This window comes from Desmodus rotundus, chromosome 12 (genome assembly GCF_022682495.2).
Source record: "Desmodus rotundus isolate HL8 chromosome 12, HLdesRot8A.1, whole genome shotgun sequence".
Lineage (NCBI taxonomy): Eukaryota > Metazoa > Chordata > Mammalia > Chiroptera > Phyllostomidae > Desmodus > Desmodus rotundus.
The window spans coordinates 35466408-35473876 of NC_071398.1; positions in this window are offsets into that span (position 1 = coordinate 35466408).

Here is a 7469-nt window from a genome sequence, read left to right on the forward strand (position 1 = left end):
GGAAGTCAACAGTGAGACATTCCAACCCCCAGAAGCCTCCCAGCTGGGTCATATATTAGAGAAACCATAGCAATGTGTTGGCTCTTGGGTCTAAGATTAGGGGTCAACAGAGAGTAAGGCTATAAGGGACCCCTACAGTTTAGATGGCTCAGGTTTTCACAAGAGATGCACTGCCTTCCCTCCTTCCCCCCAGAAGAAAGCCTGGCCAACAGGGGCTGGTGACTCCCCGTCCCTTAGGAGACCTACAGCTCTGAGTTGGGCTCTAGCTGGGCGTGAACCATCAAAGCAGTCAGCCCCTCAGAGGATCTTTCCCAGTGCTCCTCTCTGAGTGTCCGCAAAGGACCAGGTGTTAGGAATTCCCCCTGTGACCAGCACATTCTGGGGTGGCTGCTGGCCAGGAAAGCAAGACACCAAAGAGCTATGGAAGGCAAGAATCCATTGGTCCCTTCACTTCCACGTTCCTCCTAGGCAGGAAGAAATGGTATCTGCCCCTGCTGGTGTGGCTCAGTGAATTGAGTGCTGGCCTGTGAACTGAACCGTTGCCGGTTCGATTCCAAGTCAGGGAACATGCCTGGGTTGTGGGCCAGGTCCCTGGTTGGGGGCCTGCAAAAGGCACCCGATCAGTGTTTCTCTTGCACATGAATGCTTGTCTCCCTCCCTTTCTTCCTTCCTTCCCCTCTCTCTAAACATAAATAAATAAAATCTTAAAAAAAGAAATGGTATCTGCTTTGTACTGACAACAGAGTGGAGCAAAGTTCTGCACAGTTCTGTTCTAGCACATTCTTAACATGTCCCCTCTTCTAAGTGAAACTCACCACTGTCCATGGGATGTTATCACTCGGCCATCAGGCAGCACCATGGGAGCCAGGTACAGGTGAAATAGTCGAGGGACCCACTCCCAGTAAAAGATGAGCTCTGAGAAGAGGAGCCTCATGGCTTCCCGAGGGGAGGGTGGGCAGGGACAAGTGGGTTTTAGGCACTTTCCACTGGGAGGAAAGTCCTCTGATCCAGGGTGGGGACAGCTGGACAAGCAGAAAGGGCTGTCCTGTTAGGTTTGCATCTCTAGCTTCAGGTCACCTAACACTGGCTGCTCCCTGGCCTTGGTCTCCATGCGTGTCCATTGGATCCTTTAAAATATGTGTTCCCTGGCCCTGACAGAGTGGCTCATGTGGATGGAGCATCGTCCCATGCACCAAAATGTTGCCGGTTCAATTCCCGGTCGGGGCATGCACCTAGGTTGCAGGTTGGATCCCCTCTCAACGTGTGTGTGGGAGGTAACCAATCGATGTTTCTCTTTCTCTCTCCCTGCCCCTCTTCCCTTTCTCTAAAAATTATATATTGTGTGTATGTGTGTTCCCTTGTTCATCAGCTGTTTTGTTACGTACAACTTACAGTCTTAGAATTTTTTTAATTAATTACTTTTTAAATAAAATGGTCATAAATGAACATGATAAAACACTCAAATAGGTCTAAGGGTATTCGATGAAAGGAGGTCCCCTACCCCTCCAGCCCCTGCCCCTCTCTCCCGAGACAACCACCGTGAAAGGGTTTCTATAAACCTTGCAGCGGTGTCCATGGACATAGAAGCCCTTGTATGTAGTCTGTTAAACAAATAAGAGCTTACTATATACACTGTTCTGCACTTCGTTCTTGTTTTTCACCTGGTATCTTGAATATCATTTCATGTGCTAATTCATTTGTAATTTAAAAACCATATAAATAAATAACTGGTAGTGCGGTAATTGATTAACTGTTTATGAAAAATATTAAATTGGTTTCCTTCCCTATCCATACCCCCAAGTAAATCCCAAGGAGTAGATTAAAGATAGAGTTATAACAACTGAAGCTCTAAAAACTAATGGAAGAAAATGTAGGTGAGCGATCTTCACGCGGTGGACCCCTGAGTGGGAGAAAGTCCTCCAGGCTGGACTCAAACAGGGAAACTGCAGAGTCCAAGGCCCGCAGGCCTGAGTGTGTGGGAGGTTCTCTCCAGGCTCCACGTTTTCCCTGTGAGAGAAGAACGCCTTGCGTGCAGAACCTGAGATGATCATGCGCATGGTTTATTAAAGATGACTCCTAGGGCAAAGCAACAGGGTGGGCTCACAGGGCAGGGAAGCAGCCAGCAAGGCTGCCATCTCAGGCAAGGTCCCAGCTGTCCCCGCCGTGAGGGAAAGGAGCTGGGCTATGGTACTCTTGTGCTTGTCAGTCATTGACCAAGGGCTGCCCAAGGGACACAAACTCCCCATGTCTGTGCGCAGAGCAGCTCCCGAAACCCAGAGCGGGAGTCTGAGAAGACACAAGTGCCACTCGCAGCATCGGGGCACAGGTGCAGGGGTGATGAAGGGGGCCAGAGGGCTGTGGGAGGAGAATCACTGGTGTCCCACACAGAGAGGGTGAGCTAGGTGAGGCACCGGGGTCAGGGCCAGGCCATGGCTAGCTGGAGGTTAAGACTTGAAGTTACAAGTCTGAGTTGGCAGGGAAATTTCTAAGAGTCTGGGAGTTTTCCCTCATACCCACAGCTAACTGGCCCCAAAGCCCAAAGGTGACTTACACTGAGTTCCCTGGAAACAGACCGAGGTGGAGAGTTTGGGGCAGAGGGTTATGCTGAGGGCTCTGAGGAGGGACCCCTGTCAGGGAGTGAGGAGCACAGGAGTGGGTGGACAGAGAAGTAGATCCACAGCGGGGTCACAGCTGAGGCCTCAGCCATTCCTCCAGAGAGCTCTGGAGCTGGGACACCCTTTGACTGGTCCCGGTACTGAGGCAAAGAAAGGCCTTTGTGCCCCACATCAGCCGGTCCCTGGGGGTGGGGACACCCCTGAGGAGCATGACCTCGGGAGAGGTGCTTGCCGGCTGCCAGGGTAATTACGGGCAAAGTGCACGGCACTGTTCTCAGCAGCTAAGGGGTGGTGGCATCGGCCCGGGAGACGGGTGTGGGTGGAGCGCCACAGTGCCCGCTCCGTGAGGGGGTGGAGGGGTCTCCTCTCCTGAAAAGTCCTGGCTGCTGTGACTTTCCAAGGAGAGGGCCTGAGGGAGATCCCAGCAAGCAACAGCTCTGAGACCCTTGGGTTGCGCCCACCTCCAAGGAGCGGGCTCTGGGGGCATGTGTCCCCTGACAGAGGTGCTTGTGGAGAAATACCAGAGAAATAGGTGTTCTCAGAAGCCTGGTGAGGGGGAACACTAACAGTCAAAAGTAAGCCCTTTGTGGTGGACACCGCAGGCTTTGGCCTGTCTCCCCGAAGCTTTGCTGCAGGAGGAAGGGGTGGTTGGACAGAATGGTCAGCAGGCCTGAGACAGTGGACTTCAGTGAATGCACTATACCTCTCTGGGCTGCGCAGGCTGTGGGCAGCTGCACCCTCTTGAGAAGGCTTCCTCCAGAGGGCAGGAGGGCCTGAGCCAGCAGCACACTACTTCCTGTCTGGCTCCTGGATCAGAAGAGCAGATAGAAGCACCCAGGAAGGCTGGGTCTGGCCAGGCTTAGAGAGGAGGGCTGCCTGGAGGGCAGGAGGTTTTGTCGGGACATCTGCAGGCACCACACTCCCATCCCAGTCACCTCAAGTGCTGCTGCTTTTAAACAATTTGTTTAAAAGGAGAAAAGGAGAAATGGCAGAGGAGTGCCGGTAGCCACGGAGCCATGGGAGCTGGAGGAATAGTACTGCCCACCCCCCACCCCAGCCCTGGCCCCCTTTACAGAGGAGGTTCTGGCTGAGGACAGCCCTGGAGCCCAGAATGGTGGGGTGCAGGGGAGGAAAGCAGGCCAGTGCAGGGCAGGCTATGGCTGCCCAGGGAGGGCAGTGCCTCCTGCACAGTGGGGATCCAGCCGAGGGGTGGGGTGGGCCATCCTGCACTGCCACCGTTCTCCACTCTGCCCAGCACTGGGCTGCAGCCTAGGTCTCAGGAGGACGTGGCTTTGGGTCTGGTTGCCAGGATACCGCACGGCCCTGCCTAAGCATCGCTGGAAAGCCTGCCTCCCTGGAACACCCCCGACCAGGGCCAGAGCAAAGGGCCAAGCCTCTTCAGCAGCTCAGCAGACGGTTCTTAACAAATTGTCCTCAGCAAGATCGACAGACAGGAGAGACGTGGGCAGCTTGGCCACAGGAGGCAGTCTGGGGAGGGTTCAGGTACTTGGTGCTGAGGGCAGGGGCCGCCAGGCTCCTTGATGGAGGGGCTGCCAGCCAGCTCAGCCCTCATACTCCTCATTATTCTCTCAAAACTGCCCCAGGACTCTGCCCTCACCCTGACGGGATGCTGCTCTCCTCAGCACCCCCGGCGCCTGTGGGGGGCTGGGCGGCAGGAGTCAAGCATTACTGATTGCGCCCCAAGCCAGGAGGGACAAGTAACAACTCAGGACGGGGCTCTGCTCACGCGGGTACTGATCCCGAGCCCGCGGTGAGGACCGGCCGCACTTGTGGAGGGAGAGTTTCCTGCCTTGCAGGCACGGAGGCTTTGACGATGCAGTGCAGCGCAGAGCAGCGCAGAGCAGCGCAGAGCAGCGCAGAGCAGCGCCTGCTCCCCCACTGCCCTGAGCTCCCTCTAGGGCACAGGGGTGGCTACTCGGCAGTCACAGCCGGTGTGTTTGGGGTTCGGGCCCAGGCCCCAAACAAAAGAGGGTTCCACAGAGGACTTGTGAGTGGGGGCGGGGGGTGCACCCAGCTCAGAGGAGTGCTAGTGACCCAGCCCAGCATGTGCCCAGTACACAGGTCCTGCCCAGGGGAAGGACAGGGAGGACGTGATGCCAGCCCCTGTGGTTCCCCCACTCACAAGTCCTCTATGGAACCCCCTTTTGCTTGGGGTCTGGGCCAGAACCCCAAACACATGGGTTTCTGACAATGGCTGCGAGACTGACTTTGCTCAAAGGATGACGTGGGTGTGAGGGGACTCTGGCATCCATCCTCAGTGACTCTTGGCTCCCCTGCACCTGACCAGTGGCCACTGAGTTTTCTGGAAGGGAGTCCTGGTGAGGTGGGGGCAGGGGTGGGGGTAGAGAGGTTCTTCCTGAAGAGAAAATTGTTTCCAGTGACCTTCAGGGCTTCCTTCGGGGAACCTTGGACAGGTGGAGAAGGCTGCGTCTGCCCAGGTAGGAGGCAGGAGGGGTGGGAAGAAGGGGCAGGTAGATCCTGAAGAAGGCAAAGCCCTGAGGTGTGGCATCAGAGGATGGGCCCCAAGGCCATGATTCAGATGGGGGGTGGGCCAGGAACCGGGAGGAAAGCTGGCCCACCAGGCCCAAGGAGGAGCCCTAGCTGCCGGCTGTATGCTGGCTACTGTCTGCTCTCATTGTCCTGGACTTCATCCTCTGGAGTCCTCAGGGAAGAGCCATGTGTCCACACTTGGGATGGAGCGGGAGCCACTGTGGCCAGGCCAGCAGTCACTCGGAGTAGCCTCGGGGCAGCGCTCCCTTCATTGCCAGTGCTGGAGGTTTGTGCTTTTCACGGAGGCTGGATGTTCCTGTTCCCCGGATCCCTCCACTGCCCTTCCCTTGCAGCCCCCCAGGGCACAGTGGAGAAGACCACCTCAGTGTGGGCCATGTGAACGTGCAGCCCAAAGATGCAGGTGCTGGCCAGGGGCATTGGGCCTTTCCCACAGGCTGCTCTGTCCATGGCCAACCAGCTGGAAGGCCCAAGAGTAGCCCTCAAGGCAGCCCCTCTCTTGGGCACCTGTGTAGACAGAGTCCTCAGGGAGGCCAGGAGGACCAAAGCTGGGTTCTGGCCACCCCAGCAAGAGGGCTTAGATCCCAGATGCCCAGCCAGGGCTGTGGTACATGCTGTGGGGACATCGGAGAAAAATGCAGAAATGCGGCTCTCCAGGAGCTTAACATAACGCTGCAGGGACAGGACATGCTTCTTCAAACCAGGATCCTCAGCCCACATGGGAACGGGACCCTGTTCAGGGGCTGAAAGGGGATCCAAAGTGCTTTGTCAGCTACTCTTGGTGAGACACAGCTCCTTACCCCTAATACATTTGACCATGGGCTTCCTACCGGGAGCCTTCCGAGCAAGTTGTTTGGGATTGTTGAGATTTAAGTCATTGCACCTGAGCCGTAATCATTACTCTTGGTTCAACAAAGGTGGATGGAGGCCCCGCCACACTGCACAGCTTCCCATGTACAGACATGCAGAGCCTGGGGATGGCCAGCTGTCAGGAAGGAGCTCTACCATCATCACATCCTGGGACCACCACAACTCACGGCGCACAAGCACTGTGTTCGTGTGCTTTTCAGTGCCAGGAAGTGGCGCGTGCTGGAGGAGAAAGGCTGCTTCAAACCACCGCTCTTGTCTGGGAGGATGGAGCCTTGTGAAGATGATCATTCCAAGGTCTCTGCTGTTTGTTCTCAGAGGGTTGCTTTGTTCTGCCTCAGCTGACCTTCCTAAGAGTGTGCGCACGCATCTTCATGCTCATGCTCGTGCACACACACACCCACACAACCACAGTCTGGAACCAGCTCTGGAAGTGAGAGCTGGGACTCCAGGGGGCATCCACCTCTGAGACAGGGGCAGGGGCCAGTGGACCAGAAGGGGGAGCCCAGGCCTGATGAGGAGAAAAGGGTGTCTTGTCTAATATGCAGTCCCGCCTCGAGGTCCACAAACTCTCAGGCGTGGGCCTTGTTTTCTTAGTTTCACGGCGAGGCTGGGGAAGGTGAGTTGTGAGGAGTAAATCACAGAGGCATGATGGAGAGCAGGGGATGGGAATTCAGCAGAGGCAGCAGCCAGAGCCTGTAGCGCCAGGAGAAAATAATTCATCTCCCCTCTCTCAGGCTCGATTTGCAGAAATCTCAGGAGACTTATTAGACTTTCTGCTGAATGTGAAACATTATCTAGATCATAAGGAGCATGTGGGTTACATTTGTTAGGCCTCACTGTTGCTTTGTTTAATTTTTAAATGTTATTATCAAAGCAATGCATGCACATAGTTCAAAAAGCCAAATGTTACCAAAGATGTTTAATAAGGAACAACAATTCTATTTCCTTGCATCCTAATCTTGCTCCCAGAGACAACGCCTTTAGCTCCTGCACCAGCTCCCCCAGCGCTGACCTCCAGGTTCCCAGCCCACATCCACAACCCCTGCCCTTTCTTCATCCGTCAGTCTGCCGTTCAACACTGACAGCCCATTTGTGGATGACTTTCCCACTTTCTCAGATAGCCCCCGCCTGCGCCTCCTCTGCCACCCCCACCACACTTCTGGGAGGATGGAACCTGGGCTTGCTTCTTCCCACAAGCTCTGCTTTGCTCTGCCCCAGCTGAGGCTCTCGTGAGTGCACGCAGCCCGTGCTTATGCTGTTGTGAGTAGGAAAATGCCGTTCCTGGTTGTGTCACGAAGTGTGATGTCTCTCGTCTTTCTAGTCCAACCCTGTTTTTTCCTCTAAACTTAGTAATTGCTTCACTTTTTTCTTTGCCTGGGTTTCCATATTCCTTTCATTAATTTTTTTCCAAATGTTCTGACATCTCTGCCTATGTTTGCTAACAATATTTTTTGA